Source organism: Sitophilus oryzae, unplaced genomic scaffold (genome assembly GCF_002938485.1).
Source record: "Sitophilus oryzae breed Bouriz unplaced genomic scaffold, Soryzae_2.0 scaffold_1620_pilon_pilon, whole genome shotgun sequence".
Lineage (NCBI taxonomy): Eukaryota > Metazoa > Arthropoda > Insecta > Coleoptera > Curculionidae > Sitophilus > Sitophilus oryzae.
The window spans coordinates 4,514,946-4,541,304 of record NW_022146304.1 but is presented as its reverse complement, the minus strand read 5'-3'; the positions used below and the strand labels follow the sequence as shown (position 1 = coordinate 4,541,304).

General features: G+C 33.8%; 1 protein-coding gene and 1 long non-coding RNA gene across 4 annotated transcripts in view; both read right to left on the bottom strand.

Annotated features, from left to right (window-relative positions):
* The window catches only part of LOC115880166 (protein sidekick), a 709,828-nt gene that overhangs the window by 626,264 nt on the left and 57,205 nt on the right, over positions 1-26,359 (bottom strand). The gene's annotated exons all lie outside the window — the stretch shown is intronic.
* LOC115880169 lies at positions 8,267-22,338 on the bottom strand. Its single transcript, XR_004049822.1, has 3 exons — positions 22,329-22,338; positions 16,080-16,081; positions 8,267-8,440 (listed from the first exon to the last, which is right to left on the bottom strand). It is a non-coding gene; the product is annotated as an uncharacterized LOC115880169 (long non-coding RNA).

The window sequence follows — 26,359 nt, the reverse complement described above, 5'->3', positions numbered from 1 at the left end:
TAGCCTGGTCTTCTCTGTATATATTACAGTAAAAGTTGGAAATCAGTAATTGTTAACAATTACTAGTAAAAGCTCACCCATTTACTGATTTGCTAAGACTACGCCAGTAAAAGTTCAACAGCTGTTTTTGAAACCAACTTTTACTAGTGAATGCCCTTCCCCCCATTCCCTGGACGATAGCAGTGAGTTTGAAAGATTCTGTTAGAGCGGTTGCCACATGTTGTAAAATATAAGGATAAGTTAAATAATAGGCAATATAAGGATAACATTAAATTGGGCTAAACGTTGGCAACGTTGACAGACATCTGGCGTAAATCAGCTTTTTTTGTGGTTATGTATAATTATAAGATTGATTGACTTACCTGGTAAGGAAGATCAATCTTGATTATTCGAGCATCGTAGTCCTTCTATGATAGCTTTTGGTAGGTATCACTTTTCCTATCCCGCGCACAAAGTGGTTCGAAAGAATGTGTAATGTAAACAAACATCCTCAGTTTCGGCCCTGGAGGCGACCCATCGGTCCTTAATTAGTTCATTTGTGACGGAGTAAATCGCACTGAATCGGGTAATGTTTGGGGTATGGGAGGGCTCTATCATAGAAGGACTACGATGTCGAATAATCAAGATTGATCTTCCTTACCAGGTAATCAATCATAATATTCTTCGCATCTCCGTCCTTCTATGATAGCTTTTGGTAGATGTTCATAGAAACTTTATTCGGTGCGATATTGGTAAGAAAGCTAGATAATATCTAGTAATATTTTATTATAGAATTATTATCTATAATTAATACAACCTAAATAAAATATTTGCGTATATTATGTTTACCTTATGTTTTAACCTAAACAAAAATGTTTGCCCATATTAATCGTAACGATATAGTAGTAAAACAATTAATACCAAAAATAAGAAACAAAATAATTATTTAAATTAAATGACTACGAGTAAACCTCACAATAAAAGGAAACTGACACACAATAAGTCTAATCTTGTTTAGTTTCTTAGTTTTTACGAATTTTCTTAATTATCTATTCTCTTAATAATACAATTAGCAAAATCTGTAGGGTTGGTTGTCAAGGGTAAATTATAAAAGTTATTAAATACTTTAGATCTTTCTGTCCAGCCTGCCGTTTTTTTTAATTAAATCTATGTTTAGTCCTGACCTATAAGCTGCTGATGTGGTGGCATAACGGACACTAGGACCCTTAATATGCAAGTATCAATACTACTTCTTTGTAAAATTTCTTTTACCCAGCGAGATATGCTTTGGGTCGATGCAGCATGAAGGGGTCGCTGGTATGTAATTAACGTAACAGTGAATTTGTAGAGTTACGATATAACTTAGTCTTATCTAAATAATACATTAATGTAGATGCAACACATAGTCCTGGTTTATCTCTAAAGTATGGAAAAACTAAAACCTTTGTTGTTTCCTTTTTAACACCTGAGGTCTTTATTCTATCTGGAATTCTGATCTCGATCTGATCTGATGTTAAATACAGAGCTTTTTGAAATGGTCTGAACTCTGTGGTCCGAAGTAAATAGCAACAGAGTAGCGAGTTTCAATGTCAAGTCCTTTAATGTAAGAGTTTCATTGGGAAAAAGGCTATTAATATAATATCGATAATACTGGATAGGTGTCCCATGTTGACTCATATCTGGGTGTTGCCGGACGTCTGTTGTATAAAGTTTTTAAAAAATCTCTTTAGTACTAACTCATCCTCCGGTGTGTAAATACTAATGAAAATGCCGATCTATAGCAATTAAGAGAAGAATAAGATAAACCATTGTTAAAAATGTATGTTAAGAAGATCAGTAACGCATTTAAATTGTAACTAAAAGGGTTATGACTCCTATCCCAACAAAACTTCCACCATTTTTTATAACAATAAGAATATTGTTTTAAGGTCCTATCTGAAAATGACGATAAAAAAACATTGGAATAGTTTCTTCTGGAAAGGATCTACCAACTTTTACTAGTGAATGCCCTTCCCCCCATTCCCTGGACGATAGCAGTGAGTTTGAAAGATTCTGTTAGAGCGGTTGCCACATGTTGTAAAATATAAGGATAAGTTAAATAATAGGCAATATAAGGATAACATTAAATTGGGCTAAACGTTGGCAACGTTGACAGACATCTGGCGTAAATCAGCTTTTTTTTGTGGTTATGTATAATTATTGTTTAGTTATCGTTGTAAAAAGTTCTGTGCGGTATTTTCCCTATGGAAGAAATTTTCTGTGAAAATTAAGGTAAACTAGGCACTCGCAAGAATATAATAGTGCTTGTTTTTTATTTTTGCAAGAGAAAAAGATATTAAGGAACCTAGTGACTATGAACTTATTAAACGAGTTATTGAATATTACTGCACCCAAAAACAACATAATTACGCCCTCCTTTACGAGTTAACATTTTTTCGGCAATTTTATTAACATTTGAAATTGTCACAAATCACAACACAACACCAACGCCGGTCGATTTCTTTTTCACTTAATTTTTACTACCCGAAACAGCGTTACATCACACAAACCCCGTATCTGAGTGTTTTATAGTTTCAATAACTGCACTAGTAAAAAGTTAAAATTCTTAAATATTATGACAAAGCCACGATTTCAATATTATTCGATGAACTGTAACGGGGACGCGGACGGCGTGAAATACATCGTGAAAACTTCTGATTTCTGTCGTGCAGCGGTCTACTGCAGTCCAAATTTTTTGAAATCAACTGAAATGCACTACCTAATCCTATAGTAGTCACTTATAAATGCTAAACGAAATTTCTATACAAAGGACATTTTTACAGTTAATAAATTGACAAAATAATAGCATGTAGGTACATTATACAGGGTAATTGAAATTCAACCCCCATCACTGGGATCTCGAAACTATAGAAGGTACAAGGATGGTTAAATTAGGGCAAATATTAGCATTAGTGTACCCGTTTTACCGAGAATTACCCATAATTTTTTTTTTGAAATTATAAGTAGATTTTTTTTTAAATTAGTTTTTAAACTAGTTAATATTTTTCTCTCTATATTTTTTTTCTACAAGACTACTTTTCAAGTATATAATAAAACGAAATTTCTCGGTCAAATTAACTTACCATACAAAAAGGCATCATCAATCAGAGTCAACGAGATAAGTGGAATTACCATAATTTTCTCACAATATCACAATATCCGTTAAAAATTACGTGGCAAACATTTTGCCAAGAAATAAATAATATCGTAATTTAGCAGATGCTACTTAAAGCTAATAATATTATAAACAAAAAAGACACATAATTAGCTTTGAAAAAAATCCGACAACTTTTTTGTTAAAATTCTTATACTTTTCATCTCGTTAGGTAAAGCATATAAAATTGAGGCAATCCATCATGGGAGACTTTTATGATAGATGGTGCGCTTTCTTTTAGATAAACGGAAAGTAGCTATATTATTTTATAAATAAAGATAAGATTCAGACTCTTCATTGAAGCTTTAACTGAATTTAATTATTTTTTAATTTTCCTCTAGAGTTCCCCCGTAATATTTTATTTTAAGAATTTCTTTCCTTCTCTGTCAAAGTTAAAAACGCTCCTAATATAATTTGGAAGATGAAGCCTAAATGCATAAATTTTCTGCTACGCAAATGATTTCGGACATATGAATAGAAATGAATAGACAAATAGAACAAATTGAAAAATTTTAATTAAATAATTCATAAAAAAGAAGAAAAATAGAGAATGGCATAATTTAAAGAATGAGGATAATATAGAAGAAAAAAAATGCATACATAGAGCTTGAATATCTTTACAAAAAATCGAGCGAAAAAAACGAAATTTCTGATTAGACCACGTATCAAAAAAAAATAATAATGCTGATCTAATAAAAAACAGTATACCGGGTGAGTCTCAAAAGTGGCTCACCCCTACAACCTTTTTATTTTTTCAGATAAAAAAACGAGATTTGGTGTGTTATATGACATAAATTAGGATTGATTGGCATATTCAATTGTTTTTCGTCACTTTCTGTTTCACCGGAAATTACTACAAATTTTGATTTTTAAATGACACCCTCGTTATTTTTTAATTAATTCGATAGAAAATGACACTCTGAATAGAATGACATATCATATGTCAACTTTTGACATTTTCGCATATAGTTTATTTAAAATTGTAACATGCGTAAAAAATGCAAATATGCTAACGAGCCACCCTTACCTGTTTAATACCAGTGTTAATACCACCCTTGTTCTATTTGAAAAAATTGAGATATGATAAAAAGTACGATTTGGGCATCTTTTAGATGGTCGGACTTGCAGGATAAGACGGTAAAAACATTAGACAATCAAATATATTTCTCCAAGGCTCCTTGATTAAACATAGTGTTTTTAACATAGCCAGATTTTTTTAAGTGAGAATATCAAAAGTTGACATATAATATGCCATTCTATTCTGGGTGTCATTTTCTATCGAATAAAGTAAAAAAAAATCCGAGGGTGCCGTTTCAAAATCAAAAGTTGTAATAATTTCCGGTGAAACAGGAAGTGACCAAAAACCAGGCCAAAAACAATTGAATACGTCATTCAATCCTAATTTATGTCATATACTAATATACTAAATCTCGTTTTTTTTTATTTGAAAACAAAGTTATAGGGGTGAGCCATTTTTGAGATGCATACAAGAACTAGAAAAGAATAACAATTATTTTTGAAGCAAGAAAAATTCAACATAGAAATATAAAATGAACATAAAAATGTTCATTGAAATATAAAAAACAAGATTAGAAAACTTAATAAAGTATATATTATTATATTAATAACAAAAAAATATAGAGCTAATTGTCGCATATCTTTTATATCTCTTAATCTTACCACCTAGATGATATACTTCGGATCACACACATACCTGAAAAAGAAAAACAAATATTAGTTAAATATTAAAAAAAAATCTCTTCGCATATGCGCGACTTGATTTAGTTCATCCTTATACCAAATGTCAACAATATCAACACTTTATTGCAAACCGTCTTGAAAAATATCGATAACTTTTTAGGGCAAGCCATATCGAAAAATTTTTAGGAAAAAAAATAATAGTAAATAAAATTTAAAATTAATAGTTTTAAATTTATTTTATTTACGTTTATATTACGAAATACCAGATAAAACTATCAACGATGCTGTGCATTTCCCGTGGGGTTTAGGTTTCAATTCCGGCATGCATTCTATATAAATTACGAGACCGCCAAGCGTGGCAGTTTAAGAAATACATATATATTTTTTTCTTTCTTCTTTATGCCTTGGAATGCTTATTACGACATTTTGATAAAATTGTTATCGTGTGTTTAAAAATATAATTTGCCCAACGAAAGGGTACCTGACAGTGACAATTATTGCCTGTCATTTTAATCCACATTTAAATTGAATTTACTGTCATTTTTTGAATGTCTTCTATCTAGGTTCTTGGACAAACTTAAATATTAAAAATAAAATAAACGAATACTGCCAACAATAGGTAATTTAAATAAAAAGTTAAACAACTTTATCAAAGTAAAACCTGTAAAGCGGGTAAGGGGACAAATAACTCACAATCTTTATGTTTATTTAAATTTAAATGCTTCAAAAAAGCAGGGGGGCGACATGTTTCGGGACTTAAACAATTCCCATCATCAGGCTCAGAAAGCTGAACTAATTACAATCAGAATAATAGAAAATTCCAATAGTCAAACAGAGGTCAAAATTATAAAATACGATCACAAAATAAATTAAAAAGTTATTTTTTTTTTAATTTACCATTTTTAATTTATTCCATAATAGCTTTAATATGGCTGCAATAAGAGCTTATTACTAATAATTTGTAGAAGCATGTGGAAAGTTTTTTTTTTATTTATTATAGATCATGTTATGTTAATTTAATATGGTAACCCTACAATTGTTAATAGTCAACAGTTATAGGCAACCTTAAAACGATACAATTTTATTAGTTTAAATTTCATTCCATGTACTCATGCACAAGCCTAACTACGAATTATATTCGCGTCCAGTCCGAATGTATTATCTTGATTTTTCTATACGTAGTACCGTCCCTGCGTGCACAATTTTAAAGCTATAAGCTAAATTCCCTCCCGCCACCAGTGTAGGTGGCCGCGCCGGCCCCGGCGCGGCGGTCGGTGTTCATTCGTATTTCGTGCACGGTGCAGTGCGGATCGTAGCTCTCTGATTTCTTCGTCGTAGATCGATGAAGCCATTTTGTTTATTCTCTACTCATTTTGGATATTACTATGTAATATACGGTGTTCTACAGCTAGGTAGAACACAAGGAACAATATGTAAGTATTGTATAATTTTTATTTTTAGAGAAAAACGAAGTGGACGTAAATAACGGAATATTAGAATTAGATAAAAGAAGAAAACAATAAGAATATTATATATATCGGACTGTTGTACTCTCAGTGAGACAAAGTTCGTACGTGTAAAGAATGTCCTTCTCCTTGTAAGAGGAATTCTCATTTATATAAGGTTCTATATCTCGCAGTCAAGAGAATATTATAAATGCCAAAGTGTTGCATCTCCGAGTGAGTCAAATTTCGTACTTTTAGAGGATGGCCATATGAGAGAGATTCCTTTTATAAGTCAATATTGATATCCCACTATCGAGAGATAAATTACAGGTATCACAGGTAAGTATCTTATAATATTTATTTTCAGGTAATTAAATAATGGAGGGAAATAATTGAAGTGGAAGCAAATCTCTAAATGTAGAAATTAGAGGCAAGGAGGAGACAATGGAAGTAGACAAATGGAGAAAGCAATAAGAATATCGTATATATCGAACTGTTGTGCTCCCAGTGAGACAAAGTTTCCTATTTAGAGAATGCCCTTCTCCTCGTGAAAGGGATTCCTATTATATGAGGTTAGAAATCTGGCTATCAAATAATATTATAAATATCGAACTGTTGTTTTCCCAGTGACGCAAAGTTTCCTATTTATAGAGAATGCCCTTCTCCTCGTGAGGGGGATTCCTATTGTATGAGGTTCTAAATCTCTCTATCAAGAGAATATTATAAATACCGAAGTTGTGCCGAAGTGTTGTATCACCCAGGGAGTCAAATTTCTCATTTTTCGAGAATGGCCGTCTCCGTGTGAGGGATTCCTTTTATAAGTCATTGTTGATATCCCCTATCGAGATATTAATTACACGTATTACCGGTGAGTATCTTATAATACTTATTTTTAGGAAATTAAATAATGAATGGAAATAATTAAAGTAAAAGCAAATTTCGAAATATGGAAATTAGAGGCAAGGAGGAAACAATGGAATTAGACAAAAAGAAAAAATGAGAATAACATATATATATCGAACTGTTGTCCTCTCCGTGAGACAAAGTTTCGTACTTACAGAGAATGCCCTTCTCTTCGTGAGAGGGATTCCTATTATATGAGATTCTAGATCTCGCAATCAACAGAGTACTATAAATGCCGAAGTGTTTTATCTCCCAGCAATGAAATAAGGTATGAAACAAAATTTTGTACTTTTAGAAAATGCCTATCTCTGGAATGGATTTCTTTTTTTATGAGATTTTAGATCTCACTCTCAAGGGAATATTATTTATATATTTAGGTGCCAAATATTTGTATCTCCCAGTGAGACAAAATTTCGTACTTTTAGAGAATGCCCATCTCCGTGTGGGAGGGATTTCTTTTATACGTTATCGATAGCCTTATCGAAAAATTAATTACACGTATTACATGTAAGTCTTTTAGAATATTTATTTTTAGACGAATATTGGATGGAAATAAATAGAAGTACATCCCGAAATGTGGGGATTAGAGGAAAGGAGAAAACAAAGGGATGAGGAATATTGTATAAACACGGACTGTTCTTCTCCCAGTGTTCTTTTCATAGCGAGACAAAGGTTAGTACTTTTAGAGAATCCTCTACTCCGTGTGAGAGGGATTCCTTTTTTAAGATATTCCAGATCTCGCTATCGAGATAATATTATAATAACCGAAGTGTTGTTGTCTCAATGATACAAAATTTTGTAATTTTAGTGAATGCCCTTCTCCGTGTGAAAGGGATTCCTTTATAAATTACGTTCTCGGTCTCGTTATCGTAGAAGTAGATTTCACAAAAGAATTTCAAGTAACAAATCTAAAATTTTAGACCCTCAAAAAAAACAGGAAAACTCCTCCAGACATTATATTTATAAGGCTGTACGTTCAAAAAGCAGGACAGTCGCTATTTAAGTGTCACTATCTCATAACAGATCGAACACAAGCTCAGCAACTAGGAAGAAGAAAATAACCAAATCTAGCGATTTGTGCAGTTTGTTGGGGGAAGGGCAATCCAAAGAGACTACAGAACATTTGACTCTTCGATGATGATTTCTTCTTCGGGAGACGAATTCAGTCTTAGCCAATGATCTGGCTTCAGCACAGAACAAGGTCCAACTTTTATATCTGCTAAGCGGCGAAATCTACTTGAAAAAATATTTTAACTCCCTAATTTACCAAGGAGCCATGGCATGTCGCCTATCCTCTCCTGTGTCATAATTGTTAAGATGAAGTCCAGCATATTTTCGAAATCAAACTCTTAAAAAAAAATATCTGGGTTATAAAATTTAACAATAGTCGTCGTAGACTCAATATTCTTTTAAAGGAAGAGAAAAATATTCATAAATATATCATGGAACAAATATGGACGGTTGTTATAGATACCGGACGCATAGTCCTATGTGGTTGACGGTATCTTGTACGAAAGGTATCAACTATTTTCCCTCTGAAGGATTTTCAAATGAAAATCATGAGGAAGAAGGACCTCTGGATAAATTTACGTTTGAACCTTGCTTAGAGGAAAACATACAAACAACGGAATGTATCCAGATATTTGTGACAGATATTCGAATATGTCTTTACCTTCCTTCTTTGAAAAAGAAGGGGGGGGGGGTGATACATGAGGCACGAGCGGCCAATTCATTAGGTACCCTCCAGTTTGCTGCCTTGCCAGCCTCCTACCATAAGCTAATAATATAATAACTCAAATATGTATATAATAATAAAATAGCTAATATCCTAGATTTTCATAGCTAATATGTAGTGTGTGTGTGTATATATATAAAAAAAAAAAAAAAAAAACGTCTCCTATTTTTCTCTATTTTGGCTAAAGAAATTTCTCTATTTTGGCTAAAGCTATTCTAATGGAAATGTAAGTTTTATTCTAAATCTTAAGAACACGTAACTGTGTCTCATTTCAAAAGGAGGTCCTTATGATAACGGCTGTTAAATGCTAATTTGTTTATGTAAATCTTTGACTTTCATATGTTGGAATACTCACCATCTACATTTAGAGTTTATATTTACCCATTTCGGTCTATAAAAGCAGTGTTGTGTTTTTTGGCCAATACTTTATACATTTTGACAAAGTGACAGACTTTGTGCAAATTATCGAAACAAAAAGTTAGTTTTTTCTTACAGCTTACAGTATATAATATATATTTTCTCCTCTACAATACACTTTCGAAAGAGATGATTATAATAACATTAATGTAAACTTTCGCAGACTTTGAATTTTTTCTTAAATATATCTGGATGGTTTCTCGTTGAAAAGAAGAGGTTTTTGTAAGATATGATGTGTCTAAGGTTTACTGCATTAAACTTTTTACCATAAATGTTCCCTAACAGTTCTACTTTCTTATCTAGAAATTTCGGAAAGAATAGACATATCAATTAAATCATAAAGTAGAAATAGTTTTTCTTGCAGTTTACGTATATAAATAGATTATATAATTCTTGCCGTGAACTGCTATGAAAAATAATAAATCATATATTGGTTTCACGTTTAACCTTAGATATCAGAGACAGATGTCATTTTGTTTTTAGTCAGTATATAATTATATATGCATATCATAGTTACTGAAAATTATCAACAAAAAAAATAATACAAATAATAATAAAACTTCTGGTATAAAATTGACACAGATCAATATCTGTGTCTACTTTATATCAATGTCCACAATATCCATACCAATGTATGGATCGAAACCTAATATATATGATGACTCTGGTTTAATTCATCGACGTAATTAAAGCATTTTGGAAAATAAATTATTGAGAATCTTAATTTCTTACTAAAGGCTTAAAAAGTAAGGCCTTTTAAATATTAAGCAATGGGTTATAAACACCTTAAAAAATATATATATATATATATATCGGTTAAACCTCACTATAGTCGAGTTATCCACGCAGTTCTACATTGAGACAGGGATTTCTATCGACACGATGAGTTAACTGGTTTATAAAGTATAATTGAACAATTTTGGCAGAATCCTTTATGGAAGTGCCATCTTATGGGTTTCTGTCTCTGCTTAGTATGCATATATGTATAGGTTAAATTGTCACAATTTAATAAATCCATGTATTGATGGCCGTTAAATTGGTTTCATCTTGGTTGCATTCAATAAACATATTTATAATTTCAGCTTTTTTGTCTCAAAAAAAAAAATGCTTTCTGCACCACATTCATTAATTTGCAACCATCAGTTCTTTAAACATCTACGTATAGAAAAATCAAGATAATACATTCGGACTGGACGCGAATATAATTATACGATCAAACGAACTTACCTGAAGTGAAGTTCGATCGTAATTATATGAGGCGTCCAGTCCGAATGTATTATCTTCCCACCCCTCCCGTTTTGCCCCATGGTCGCTTGAATTAATGAATAAATCTTTGAAAAATGAACACCGACCGCCGCGCCAGGGCCGGCGCGGCCACCTACACTGGTGGCGGGAGGGAATTTAGCTTATAGCTTTAAAATTGTGCACGCAGGGACGGTACTACGTATAGAAAAATCAAGATAATACATTTGGACTGGACGCCTCATATAATTACGATCGAACTTCACTTCAGGTAAGTTCGTTTGATCGTATAATTCTATTTTGGTATTCGCACGTTCCCTATCCCCATCTTTATTTCCAAAAATATCCAAAGCAAAAAGAAAATAAACAGATGTATCCTTTAAGACAGGCATATCTCTTAGTGACATTCTTAAATGTCAAGATTGGGGAGATTTAAAAACAAGTTTATCTTCAGCCATTGATAGAGTTGAACAAATGATAGTGACAAGACATATTTGCTTCGCAGAAGTGTTATCAATTTTAATACAGTTTGTGTGAAAAACTCTGTGTATACATCTTCATTGTGTGTACACAATAAAGACGTGTTAATGAAGATCATCTTCTGTGCCCTGTATTAAGTGTCTTTTTAACCAAAAATCGATATTTCGGGGAATTTTTATTTCTGTCAATTGTAATTCGGTGATTTTTCTTTTCGGGGAACTATTTTAATTCCGTGAATTTTACTTTCGAGTTTTTAATGTTCTTTTCGGTCAACTGTTTTCGGGTAATTTTACTTCGGTCAATTTTCATAGATCTATTAACTCTCCCTTTTTTTGCACTGAATATTTGTATTGTATCTTCTACTGCTCTATTGTAATTTTTTACTATTTTCTATTTTATTTCCTTAATCAACCACAGTTCGCAACTAAATATATTTATCCGATTTAAAACGTTTTTCTACGTTGACCAATACCCAATTTCCAGCCTGTTCTATTCGTACAATCCTCTGTTGACAGGTTTCTTTCACTCATCTGAACGTTTTTTTACCATTCCAGTTTCGGTCTACCCTGGTGTTTTTTTTTCTGCCCTTTGATCGCCAATTGATTATTTTCTTGGGCCATCTTGTATTCTTCATTCGCTCTACATGTCCGTACCAGATCAGCTGCTTTATCTCTATATCCTGTGTTATCGTGCCAACTATACCCATTTGTTGTTTTATGGTATTATTTCTTATTCGTTGTTGTCTGGAAATTCCCACTGATCTTCGAATGGCATCCATTTCTATGGCCTCTATCTTCTTTATTTCTCAGTTATTCTCCACGTTTCTGCTCCATATAGGAGGCTGCTCTTTATCATGGTCTCATATAAAATGAATTGTCTTCGCTTTGTTATTGATTTGCTCCATAAGCTTCCATTTAGACATCCGATTATTTTTTTCGCGTTGATAATCCTTTTCTCCATTTCTCTGCCATCAGTTCCACTGTTATTGTAGTGTATCCAAGTATTCATACTCTTGACACTGAATAATTTCTTGACCGTTATCCAAGTTCAAATTTTCTTGTGCGCCTATACATAGATACTTTGTTTTGTCTATGTTAACACATTGTCAAGCCTCATTCTCCGTATTCTTCAATAATTTTTCTTAACATATATTGCATATCATCTTTGTCATTGGCGACTATTATTTAATCGTCTGTGAATTGAAGAGTGAACAAACATTCATTGTCAATCTCTATGCCCATACCACGGATCTTTCTTTTCCAATTTTTTAAAGCGACTGCAACGTATATTTTAAAGAGAATAGGGGAGATGCCACAACCTTGGCGTAGGCCTTTGTTGGTTATAAACGTTTCTGTAAGCTTTTTCCTACCTTTAATTTTGATTTTGCGTCCTTATATAGTTCCTTCAGAGCTGTTATATATGTAATAGGTTAATGGTAGATTGTTCCAGTACTCTCCATAGACTGAATATTGAGACAGTGTCAATGTGTGTCCAAGTTTCTTGTCGATCTTTTTTCTATAACTTGTTTTAAACAGTTCGCAACTAACCCAATTGAAAATTCAACAGTCAACAAAACAAAAAAAAATAACAAACTAATAAATATTAGTACGTATAATTTAACAGACGTTTTAAATTACATTTTGCAAAGACTGATAACGATGTCTAAGTAATGGCCTGAATAGTCTTAATTGTTAATGTCAATTGAGTGAATAGGACGCGAGAATTGGAGAATACAAAGCGCGCTATTTTTAGTGGAGATAATCAGAAGGCGCACGAATGCCAGCCACTACTTAGAAACCCACACTCGATTAAAGTTTCTTTCGTACTTGATGACGGACGTCGTTTTCGGCTACACGCTATTAACAGATTAAAGTGACAAGAAAAAGCAACACTGCTTCTTGAATTCCACAGCTTTTGTTGTTGGTGACTTTGGCAAAAGACCGATCTTCATGTAATTATAAAGAACTACCTGTCCGTTGACATGTCCTAAGTTGTTTTAAATTGCTGTAAATATTTCATGCCCAACAGGACAGATCAAAAGAAATGAATATTCCTAAGCCACGTTAAAGTTTAAAGTTTTTAAAAAATCCTTGATAATTTATAAGATTTCTCACTTTCCTCCGAAAATTGGAAAGATTAAAAAATAAATAATACACACACCGGAAAAATCTAGGGATATCATTTTATTAAAGTAAAAAATAAATGTTTTGAATAAACAACCACATATTTGTAGGCCGATTCTTTCTACTTCGATTGAAATGAAGTAGTCACACTAGTTATTTCTAAATTTGGGATATTTGCAGAAGTGTTTGTGCATTTGTTGTCAAATGTATAAAAAGCACTAGCATCAATTGTTCGAATTTAACCTGTACTGGCTATGTTTTTATGATAATTGGCCAGAATTCATTCAAATAACTCTGTTTAGTATTAAACAACATTATGGAGCGTAGATATCTTAACAGAGACGAAATGCTAAGGGCCATGGGTATGCACGAAGCTGGAATGCGCCAAATCGACGTAGCTAGAGCATTAAATACAACGCAAAGTTTAATATCGCGATTAAGTGCACGCTACCGTGAAAGTGGTGATGTTGCTGAAAGGCACACAGGGCGACATCGCATTACTACCCCTCAGCAAGATCATTTTTTACAATTAAATGCTCGACGCCGACCGACTCTTACAGCACCAGAGCATAGTTTAATTCTCCAGGAAACACATAATGTAACCGTTAGTCCTGACACTGTTCGCAATAGATTAAGAGAGGTCAACTTAAGAAGCAGACGCCCCTGGAGAGCTCAACCCTTAACGAGAGGAAATCGAGAGGTACGATATTTGTGGGCTCAAGATCATGTTCAGTGGTCGAATGAACAATGGGCCAATGTTCCCTTCACGGATGAGTCACGCTTTGGTATTCATCCGGATTCGAGAAGGCTTAGGGTATGGAGAGAACCGGGAAATCTTATTCGGTTGGATCATGTTCCCCCTTATCAAGGTGGAACAGTTATGGTCTGGGGTGGAGTCCAGTTAGGCCGAAAAACCGATCTCGTTTTTCTTGAAATGTTTGTAACAGGAATCACATATCGTGATTTAATTCTTGAGCCTGAAGTGTTACCATATGCCAATGATTTTGGGAGAAATTTCATTCTCGTGCATGAGAATGCACGGCCTCATACAGCCAGAGTGGTAAGTGAGTTTATCAATGCTCATCAGTTAAACATCTTACCCTGGCCGGCACAATCTCCTGACCTCAACCCCATCGAGCACGTATGGGACGCGGTCCAAAGAAGAATTTTGAGAATGGGTATGCCTCGTGAAACTCGTAAGGATCTGGTTTGGGCCGTGAATGCTGCGTGGCAGGCTGTACCTCAAGAAGAGATCGACAACCTGATCAGGAGCATGGAGAGACGATGTAGGGCTGTAATGAACAGTAGAGGAGGCCATACCCTTTATTAAGTAAAAATGGTTTCATCTTTTTTTTTTAATTCACAGTTTAGAATAAAAAAAATGTGTGTATTTTTCACACAGTTCAATAAAAATCAAGGTAAATTTGAAAAATTCGGTAAATTTCGCATTTTTATTTCCAATACGTCTTGTAAACTATTTGTTTATTTTAATTTTATTATATCAGAAATGCAAATAATAAAATTACTGACGATGGCTGGATAAAATTGTAATATCCCTAGATTTTTCCGGTGTGTGTAGTTTAAAAACTAAAAAAGTGATAATAATAAAAAAAATCATTTTTAACAGAACGTCAACGGTTTTTGTATCTGTTTTAAAAAACTAAAGTGTTCTCGAATAGTTGAATTTAAATATTTTAAACAATTTTTTTCTTTATTCTTTGTATTTTTTTTTGCTAATAAAATATAGAGAACAAAAATTACAAAAACGACTGCCAAATAGATTACACCCTATAAAAAGAGAGCTCTCAATCCTAGTAAAATTATTTTTAAATATTAAATAAACGAGTTATTTTCCTGTAGGATAAGCTACTATATTTTTGATGTTGGTTAAATTAGTGAATATTATATTTATTTTCATTAATATTACTCAATTAATTCTCATTTCTTTTAAAAAACACTGTACTTCACTTAGAGCACATGTGCGTGTCGGATACACAAAAATAAAAAGACTTTTGTTGCAATGATTGGCATAAAATTTAATGCGTGTTTTAAGACATCACATCTGATATATGACGCGATGTCTTCATGTAAACTAACTCATTTTAGACCTAAATAAAAGCAAAAAAGAAACCACTGTAACTGGATATGAGTACTTGTCAACAGATATTTAAAACGCTTTGGAGTGGATTGATTTCCCATTATACATGTTATATTTATACTTTTAACAATTAATCGGTTTATGTCTAAATATCATAATAATCTTTTAGCTGATTTTGTTAAAATCTTGTAGTGGTATTTACGTTAGTAAAGGCCTAATTTAGCTAGTATAATTAGATAAAAATAATTCTAGTGGCGCTCTGGAAGGTACTCTACTTCGTCGACTACGAAAAGGCATTTGATTCTCTCCATGAAGACAAAATGCTGAAAGCCCTGACGGAATTTAGAATCGGTCACAGGTACATCTTGCTGATAAAGCATATACAGGGTGAGTTTTAAATATGTGCAAATATTTTTAGGGGTAGTATATTTCGACCCCAGAATCACGATTATGAGTTTTTTTCGCAAACGAAAATTTAGAATTTTTTGAAAAACATTTTGAAATTTGTTTTAGTTTTTAGTTAAAACCTATAATTTCATGAGAATATGGCAACAGAGGTAATAGATTAAATTTAGAAGAAAGAAAACCCAGCAAATATTTGCTGGGTTATGCTTTTTTTGGAAATTTTCAAAATAAAATAACTCGGTTATTTTGGACATATTTGAAAAACGGCAAAGAGAAAATATATTTCTTTTATCGAGATTTACCAGTCCTTAAAATATTTGCACTTATTTAAGACTCACCCTGTATATGAAAGAGCTACAGCTAGCGTCAGAGCCTACGCTGACAAAAGCAAATTTCAAATGGGAAAAGGGACTGGAATATACGATCTCGCCGAAGCTTTTCACGATCTTTCTGGAATCCGTGTGCAAACAGATCAACTGGGATATGTCTGATATAAATTTGGATGGAGAAAACTTGAATCACCAACGATTTGCGGACGACATGATCTTAATTACTGACAGAATAGACGACGTATCTAGAATATTGAAGGAACTAAACAAGGCTTCACGCCAAGTTGGACTGCAAATGAACTAGGAACAAACTCAACACATGATAAACCTTGTAATGAGGAATAATTGCCTTAAGGTGAAAAACACTTCAATAGAACATGTTCCCTCTTATCAATACCTCGGTCATGAAATCAAACTTAGTATAAACCAATTTATCATCAATATTATTATCAATACCTTGGTCAATGCTGTATAACAAGGATAAATCACTTAAAATGGAACTGGGACGGTCAGGTTGCAAAAACGTCCGATAAACGATGAAAACGACGAAAAATCGGTTTGGGCCCGTATTCTGTAACTTTGAAAACGCTAAGCGCTTTTAGACGCTCAGCGTATATGACATTAATTTTCGCTGAGCGCGCACTTAATTAACGATTTCAGTATTCTCGTCTGATGCGCTTAGCGTCTTTACTGATTGCGCTGAGCGCTTTGAAAACGGTTGCCTTAAAGGATCGTTTTGCTTGTCGAACTGTCAGTGAAAATCGAAAAAATTATGATTTTGTGCGTTACCGCTTTAGTGAAAAGTACTACTTTTTCTATAAATTCCTCGATAAGTAATTGATAATTTACGACTTGGCAGCTATAAATATTGTTCAAAACATCTAAAATGCTGAGAAGCGTCTTCAACACTTCCCTCGTATAATAAGAATAATGACATATCCATAGAAAAATAGCTTGACATAGCTGAACAATAGGTTATGAAATTCACGTAACATTGACATTTTTCATTGTTATATTCGTCAGTTATCAACTTTTGACTATTACCTACGTTAGAAATTGTGATGTTGCCAATATGTGCTCAACGCGTATCCAGAACACGATTCGCATGGCAACGAGAATACCAAAATCGACTGCCTTGCGTTTCGCTGATCGAATACTTGCGCTCACCGCTTTGAAAACGTAACGTTTTTATGTCAAAGTTACAGAATACGGGCCCTGGCTATTCTTGAAAATGGTGTAACTACCAGTCTTGACCTATGCATGAAACCTGAACACTTAAAACAGACATTATAAGGAAACTGCAGGTCGCACAACGCTCAATGAAACGAAACATGCTGGTAATAACCAAGGGAGACCGTAATAGAATAGAGTAGATAAGACAAAAGACCCAGGTAAAAGATGTCATCCACAGCGTCAAATCCCTCAAATGACAAAGGGCAGGAGACCTGGCAAGTAGAACCGACAACAAATGGACCACAAAAAAATTACAGCATGGTACCCACGAGGAATTAAGAGACCTAGACCTATTATTATGATGAAGTATAGGCCCAGAATCCTTTGCAAAAGTAGTCACGAGAATGGCTACGGAACGATGAATAGCCAACAAATCTCTAGAATGATGGACAAACTCACCAGGGCAGACACAGACGAAAAAGTTCATTCACCAAAATTCACGGCAGACCTAATAAGCAAAGACAAAAAGACAGTCAAAGTTGTAGTGGCTATACAAACAAGGCATTGTAAGCTGAATATGTATCTAAAGCTAATAAGATTGACCGACGAAACCATGTGTAGTTCCTGTAAATCTGAAGAAGAAACGACAGAACCCATTTTATGTCGGTGCGATAGCGTGGCAAATGTGCAATTCTCGGTAATAGATAATGATAGGCCATTGCCAGGAAGCTACATGGAGGGTTCAATCTCCAAGTTGCTAGACTTTGTGAAAAGGATAAGACTGGGGGAGGTAACCTAAAGGGTCAGAAGAGGACCACAATAGATTTGAGAAGGTTGCAGTGGATCAGGCCGATAGCCGCCTCTATATATGAATCTAATCTCTAATCTAGTTTAATTAATAAACTTCTGTTTTTAATTAACAAATCTGCAGAAATCGTGGCAAAATATTCATCTGTATAACACCCTTTAGCCAGATTCACATTGGGGTTTCGCCCCAAATTAACACACGCTTTTTCCTATTGCTTGTTTCGTTTAATCAGACGAATATCTCGACTCAAAAACAAAAACACGACGAGCGAGCAAGCTCTCCCGAGAGCGCCGGCAGCCAATTTGGTCACGACCTTTAAGGTCGCAACACATAACGGTCCGTGTGCGAACGAACTACCGCCGATCCCGTTGCAATCTGCATTGCAAAGGATTCTAATTATTCGAAACGAAGGTCTTAATACTTTCGTTATTGTCTGGCGAATAACAGGGCCCATATTGTCGATGCCACGCTGTGGCTCTCGACTAATTGCTTCAATGCGCGACGACGGACTCGCTCAATTTAGTTGGTTGATCTAAATTATGCAGAAATCTTAATACGCTTAAACGACTGCAATTGCCAGTATTATTTCTGTATTTTTTTAAGCTTCTGCAAATTTTAATAGGAACTATTGGAAGTTTTTTTTTTAAATCATGTACCATATTTTTGATTGAGAGAAAAGAGATTAGCTCGGAGATTAGTTGAAGATCTGATAATAATGTACAGGATGGTCCGAACTGTATTCCGGAAATTTCGACAGCATATTCTGCAGATAAAAATAAAGGGAAAGGTTCGTATAAATGTATGTCCTAAAATGCTTAGTTTCGGAGATACTGGGTGTAGAAGTTTCATTTTTATTTCGATTTTTTCGAATAATTTATGAAGTAACGTCATATTTGGATGAAAATTGGTGGCTGGGAGTTTTTTCACATGAGAAAAATTTGATTTTGATGTCGATATGACTCTTTTGAAGAGTAATAACTTTTCGTCCGTACCGGTATAAAACTACCGAATGAAAAAATATACATTTTCGTGATTTTTTACGTAAAAAAAGCTAACAGCAACCGTTCTCGAGATATTTAGAATGGAAATAGTAAATACATGTCATTATTGACAAAAAATGAACATGCTGAGTAGATAGTTATTTAACCGAAATGATAAATTTGGACAATGGAAATTGGACAAAAAATGGAAATTTGGGAATTGCTTGAATTGATTAAGAAGAAAAAAACCGCATATCTGGGGCACATAATGCGAAACCCCAAATATCAATTCTTGCATCTGTTAATCGAAGGCCGGAGGGGTATCGGAAGGAAGAAAATGTCTTGGCTGAGGAATGTTAGACAGTGGACAGGCCTACACGATGTAAAGTCGTTAATAAACACCGCCAGAAAGAGAGAAGCGATGGAAAATGTTATCGCAAACATCCATTAATGGATTCGCACTAGAAGAAGACGAAGATAAATTTGGGAACTTTAAATTTTTTTATCATACATTTTTCTTCGAAAAAATTATGAATTTTTGGCATAAAACATTTCAAATTTATGATTTTAGTCTAATAACTATTTAGTCGACAATGTCAACATGTTAAATGTATGTTAATAATGACAGGTATTGATAATTTCGATTCCAAAAATCTCTAGAACCATTACTCGTAGCGATTTTTACGAAGAGACCTTTTTTACGGAAAAAACACGAAAATGTATATTTTTTCATACAGGTACAGACGAAAAATTATTACTCTTAAAACCAGTTAAAAAATATGTAGGTGGCCCTCTACAAGTAGAAGTCATATTGTCATCATAATCATCATTTCATGTCAAAAAACTCCCAGACACTAATTTTCATTCAAATATTAACGTTACTTCAGAAATGATTTGGAAAAAATCGAAATAAAATTAAAACTTCTACACCCTGTATTCACGAAACTAATGCCCCCTTGCACCGTTTGTATAAACTTTGTTTAAAGGCTAAACAGTGATTAACTATATATTTTATTATAGTTAATCACTGTTTAGCCTTTAAACAAAGTTTATACAAACGGTGCAAGTGGGCATAAGCATTTTAGGACATACATTTATACGAACGTTTTTACTTATTTTTATCTGCTGAATATGCTGCCGAAGTTTCCGGAATGCAGTTCGGACCACCCTGTATATTATTAAAATACAAATATCCCATCAAAAAACATGTAAAAACTACCACTAAAACAATGAACACTGGACAACAAACAATAAATGTAATATATAAAATACCACGTGAATGTGATAAATTTTATATTGCTGAAACATCTAGACCCTTAACTGTTCGAATGAAAGAACATAAAGACGAAAAGGCAGTTTTCGCAAATCTAAGATTTGTTAGTATGCATGGGACACAGGGCACAAAGTAGATTTTAATAACGTACAAATGACTATGAAAGAAGCGATAGCCACTAAATCAAAAATAAAAGAGCCTTTTTTAATACATTCTAATATAAATAACTGTATTGCTCAGGCATCTGTAGAGATTAATAATGTATGGCTATCGTTGATTTTAATGAACCTAACATAGATCATAACATAAGTAAACATAACATAATAGTCTAAGAGCTAGCAACGTTTTCGAGAAAGTATTTTAAGACGTCTGGCTCTTTGATATATCTTTTACTATGCTCTCTGGAACAGCGTGTAGGCCGTCTGGCTGCCGATACACGTTGTGTTAACTACTGCGCATCCAAAGAAGATGCTAGATTTTTTACTTTAAATTCTAGTATTGAATAAAAACCGAGTAAAGCTTGATTTTCATGCATCCGTTAAGGCCTGGTTTTTCTGACCAGATCGGCCCGAAATATTTCGGCGAATATTTCCGTACAGAACGCTCTAATTTACCGAACTCAGTTTGTTCCGAAGTTTCGTCTGCGTGTGGTTTGTCGGAGATTAAATTCGTTATGATTAGGTATTTCAGTTCGGTCTATTCAATCATTAAAATTTTGCGTTGTGTGTACCTAGGTTCTTTTTACGCTTCTAAATGGATTTTTTTATCGCTATGATTTTAGAAGAACAGGATGATGATGATGAGTACTATGCGTTATTAGAAGTATGTTCTGAACATAATAGAGTTCTGAAAATGTTTGAGAATAGGGACAAAGAAGGTGCTTACAAACTGTTAGTGTTAAAGCATCTTTCGGATAATGATACAAAGTTCAAAGATTTTTCCGTTTAACTCCACAACTGTTCCATACTGTACTAAATTACATAAAGAATGAAATAAATTACATAAAGAAAAAATAAACAGCCCAGCTTTTTTAGAAACACCGTGAATAATTTTATTATTCAAATGCGTGACAAGAAAAGAAAATCGACGGGTCTAAATATGTTTTCGAGAAATAAACACTCGAATTTTAATTACTTTATTGATTCACTTTACACACATACTGTAAATAGTAATTTTATAAAAATAAATCCGCCGAAATTCACAATTTTTTTTTCACAACCTTAACCTAACCTAACAAGTTCGGCGAACTACGCCGATTTGAGATCGTTCAAATCAAAACTAGTTTGATACAGACGAACTGCTGTCCGCATACGTTCCCGAAATTTCGTTCCGATCTAGACAAACCACTACTGCGTCCTACACATATACTGGGTTTGGCCGGAACCGCTAACGAACTTTTCGTGCTATATCACCGAAATATTTCGGGCCCATCTGTTCAGAAAAACCAGGCCTTTATACGTTGGTACGTTGGTCCGACGGTGCTCTGATTGGTCATAGCGTTTTCGCGCCACTTTTCATCTGTAAATATTTTACTTCAGCCCGTCAACGGACCCGTTCATACGATAACGGACGTTTTGACACTTTTTTGACAAATTTAATCTAACAATAATAAAAATATAAGTAAAATAGCAAAATCGTTATGAAAACGAAAATATAAAATAACACCAACGTATATCCGATAAACGGAGGCATGAAAATGCAATAAATTTAAAAACTGCGTTATTTTCTAACCAATCAAAGTCTTTAAATTCTACCAATAAAATTAATATCGTATCAACGTATCGTCGGACAACGGATGAATGAAAATCAAGCTTAAGTCTCCATTAGCTCGGCGCGTAGAGCTTTCGCCTATGAAGCGAAGGTCAGTGGTTCGATACCGACTGGGGGTGCAACTTTTTTTATTTTTTTGTCGTTTATATTCTGATAGTAAAGTATTAAATATGTTTAGCCGACTATACCAATGGTAGGCTATTAAGATCGACAAAAAAAGTTTTTTTTAATTTCACTCAAAATGAGTTATTTGGGTCATAAATGACCTAGGTACAAAATATTTTCATGGTGTCTGTCTGTCTGTCCGTCTGCCGTCTGTAACACGATAACTCAAAAACCGCTGAACCGATTTTAACCAAATTTGGCACAAAAATACTGTGGCACCCGAGAATCTGGCTATAAGTTTTTGGTGGGGGTGGGGGGTTGGTAAGGGGGTATGGAAGGGGGTAAAAAATTTTAAAAAATCGTAACTCCGATATCACAGTAGCTAGCGAAACGCGGTTTTCAAATTAAGATTAGGAATAATATTTGCAACAAAATTTGTAATAACATCAAAATCAGTCAAAGTCGCAGTTTTCGAGATATTAACATATTTTAGTATGGGCGGCTATACGTGCCTCCTGGCGCCAATTTTTTTATTTTTTTATCACCAGAACGGATGGCGTTTATGGGTTTATGATCCGTAGTGTATATAAGTAGAATTTGATACTTTCATTTGTTTTGAAGGATTATTGTGGTAATTAATTATTAGATACGTTTAGGATGGTCTGGCTGCCGCGCCGGTAGATTGCGTTCAATACTGCGCATCACATGGGTACAGGGTGTCTCATTTTCATGCGTTTTTTGGGATTTTTCGTTTATGAGTGGAGATACAATGATGCGTTTTTTTTTTCACATTACTTTGCTAGTTTTTTGTGTAATTAAATATTCTACCCATCATAGATTTGCGCATTTTCTACACATTAACATTAATCAATCTTTTTTAAAAAGTATTATTATTTTATTTTATTTAATTTAACCAGATAATTTTGTTTTCCATCGTTATCTTAACAAACTGAACTGAAAATAAACTTGTGTAGCTTTTAGATAACAATCTGTTAAAGAAAAGTATTATTAAAATGATTATTAAAATAATAAAGAACAGCTGAAAAAAATATTTGGAAGAAAGACAGGCAGAAATTACGTTAATATAGCATTAAAATGTTAATTTTTATATATTATGTTTAAATCTTTAAAATGAAATTATAAAAGAATTAAATATTTTTATGAATGAGGCAAGAAAAAATTACGGCCAACATTTTTAGTTTTATTTTTAGACATTATGTTTAAATCATTACAATCTAATTATTATAATTGAATTAAATATTTTTATTTAATATTAGTGTCAGCAAATATTTATTACTTTGCTATCAGAATATAAACGAAAAAAAAAATAAAAAAGTTGCACCCCCAGCCAGTATCGAACCACTGACCTTCGCTTCATAGGCGAAAGCTCTACGCGCCGAGCTAATGGAGACTTCCTCGGTTTTTATTCAATACTAGAATTTAAACCGCTAAGTAAAAAATAGAGGATCTTCTTTGGATGCGCAGTAGTGAACGCAACGTGTATCAGCAGCCAGACGGCGTGCACGCTGTTCCAGAGAGCATAATAAAAGATATATCAAAGACATTGCTAGCTCTCGTACTATAAGTAAAAATTAAACACAAATAAAAAATAATCATAAATGTAATATATACTATATCATTTACTGAAAGTTTGAGGCTTTTCGGTTTTACCTCATTACTACTCCTACTACTACTGCCATTACTGGCTGACGTTTATTTGACACGCATCAGAAGATGGTTTCGCAAGGCGTTTTCTTTCATGAGCTTTTCTGTGACTGAAAAGTCCGATACGTGATGTTATCTCTCTTCAGCATTCGGGACATTCAAAAATCTCATTACTTTGTTGCCTCTTCACTTTTTGGTTGCCGTTGCTGAGTTTACAATTCTTCTCATTCTGCATGCTTATCCCCTTTAACTTTTCATGGAAAATATCTTTGTATCTTTTGAGCTGTCCACCCGGTTTCCTCTTACCCTCTACAACCTCACCGTAAAGAAGAGATTTCGGTAGGTGGTTTTCTTGCATCCTGCATACGTGGCCAGCCCATCTTAAGCGGGATTAAGTAATCATGACTTCAGCGCTCTCGCATCTAACTTTTTCAAGGACTGATACGTTTGAGACATGGCGGTACCATTTGATTCTTAACAGTTGTCTAAGGTGTCTCTGTTGTAACTTGTTTAATGCGTTCATGTGCCGGCGATACGGCACCCAGGTTTCGCTTCCCAAGTAGCATCTATCTGACTTCGAACTAAATCTGACCTGAAGCGATGTCAGACTTTGTGCAAATTTTGGTCGGGTGCTGGTGATATGACCGGTGACGTCGCTTTCCTATTAAAAGCGACGTCGTTGGATCCGAGTCAGTAAATCCAACGATCTGTCGACGTACAAAATAACAACGTACCATTTTTATTAATTTCCCAACTACTTGAACTAGCCCGACGTCTACCCGTTGTCCGAATAGGATACGTCTCACTGATAATCCCTAAAGTAACGTCCAATTATATTTTGTTGTATTTTATGTTCATATTTATAACCTAATTTACGTATCTGTATTTACGTCCGTAAATACAACCCATTAAGTGCATTTGCGGCCTAATGAACATCATGAACATAACCTAATAAAAGTTTTTGTAAACAAACTTAATTTTTTTTAGTATGCCCAAAAAACGCTAAAAAGGCATTTAGACGTTCATCTACATTTTACAGAAAGAGGTCGAGGCTTTTGCAAAATAATAATAGTAGTAGTGATATCTTGCCTCCACCCACGAATGTTTTTTTATCCGGAAGAGATGCTGCATTACACTGGTGCATCTAAATTTCATTTTTAAGCTTAGGAAACCAGCAGACCCCATCCTCCTCCCACTGTTATGTACTGGTTCCAATTCTTTTAAATTTTGTATATATACTATCTTAAAAAAGTGGCTGTCCATTTTTTTAAGGAGAAAACAAAAACTAAAATATAGTTGCACAAATCCACAAATCACTGATACGCAAAGTGAGGTTACGTGGCGTACGTTGGAATTATATACGTCATAATACGATTGCCGGTCGTCCGGTTTGATGACTTCGGTCGTGTGGGACGACTAATGTTGGAGACCCGGTCGGAATTGGTATATTGGTAGTTCATATTAAGTCGAACACAGAAATCCGCCATTCTTAACAAGTATCCGATTGTCAGCCATTTTAAAATCGTTTTTTGTTTTTAAAATTTATGTTCACATTCCGATTTCTAGTAGGATAATATTGATAAGGTTGATTTTGGGGAGAACCACATTACAGTTTTATGATTAAACCAGCTAGAAAATAAAAAAAAAATATTTTGCGAGTTACTTTTTATAGATATTTTTATTTCATAAATCTACCTAATTTTGAAGGCGCTCGTTGTTTTCCGGAGTATTTTAATCAAATATATCAAGAAAGTGACTTCCGTTGACAAAACTGATGTCTGGATTAATGATTCAGAATTATTATAATATGAAATTAGATAGGCACTTATAGTTATATTCGAGGAGTGATTATGAATCCATTTGTAATTAAGTAGTTTGGTTAGGTTTTTATGTATTCTTGTTGGCGAATATGAAACCAAACGTAACGTAAATGCTTAGCGACGAATTTTAAGTGACTAAAATCCAACGTAATATGACGTTGGTAATTGGTAGAATTACATTCCCTATTAGGTCAGATACCGACGTCGAGGCGACCCGAATCTGTATTCCCCATTTAGGTGCAAATAAGGGTCGTCAGGCGGTCGAACCGACGTTGGTACCCGACGTCGGGTTTATTGAACGCGACGTATACCCGACGTTAGATAACATCCAAATGCTACTTGGGTTATTATCTCATTAAGTAATTATCAGATAGTAATTGTTAATTTTGATGTTGAATTTAAAGAGTGTGAAACTTCTAGAAGTGCTTTATAATTTTGATGAATGGTGAGTGAGTCACTGTCAAAATTTTTATTATTATTTTATTTAAAATTAATTAATGTTCTTCTATAAACCTAAAAATAATATCCAAAACAGGAACCCCTTTAAGTGCTTCTGTTTGTAATTGTCAACAAGGACTAAATCCAGAACTAACAAAAACCAATTTTAAATTAATTTTCCCATCGTTACCTCGAAATTAATTTTCTGCAAATTCAATTTCGCCCTATGCCCAAATAGTAATCTACCTAAAAAGTTTATTCCATTAAAGTTGTACGG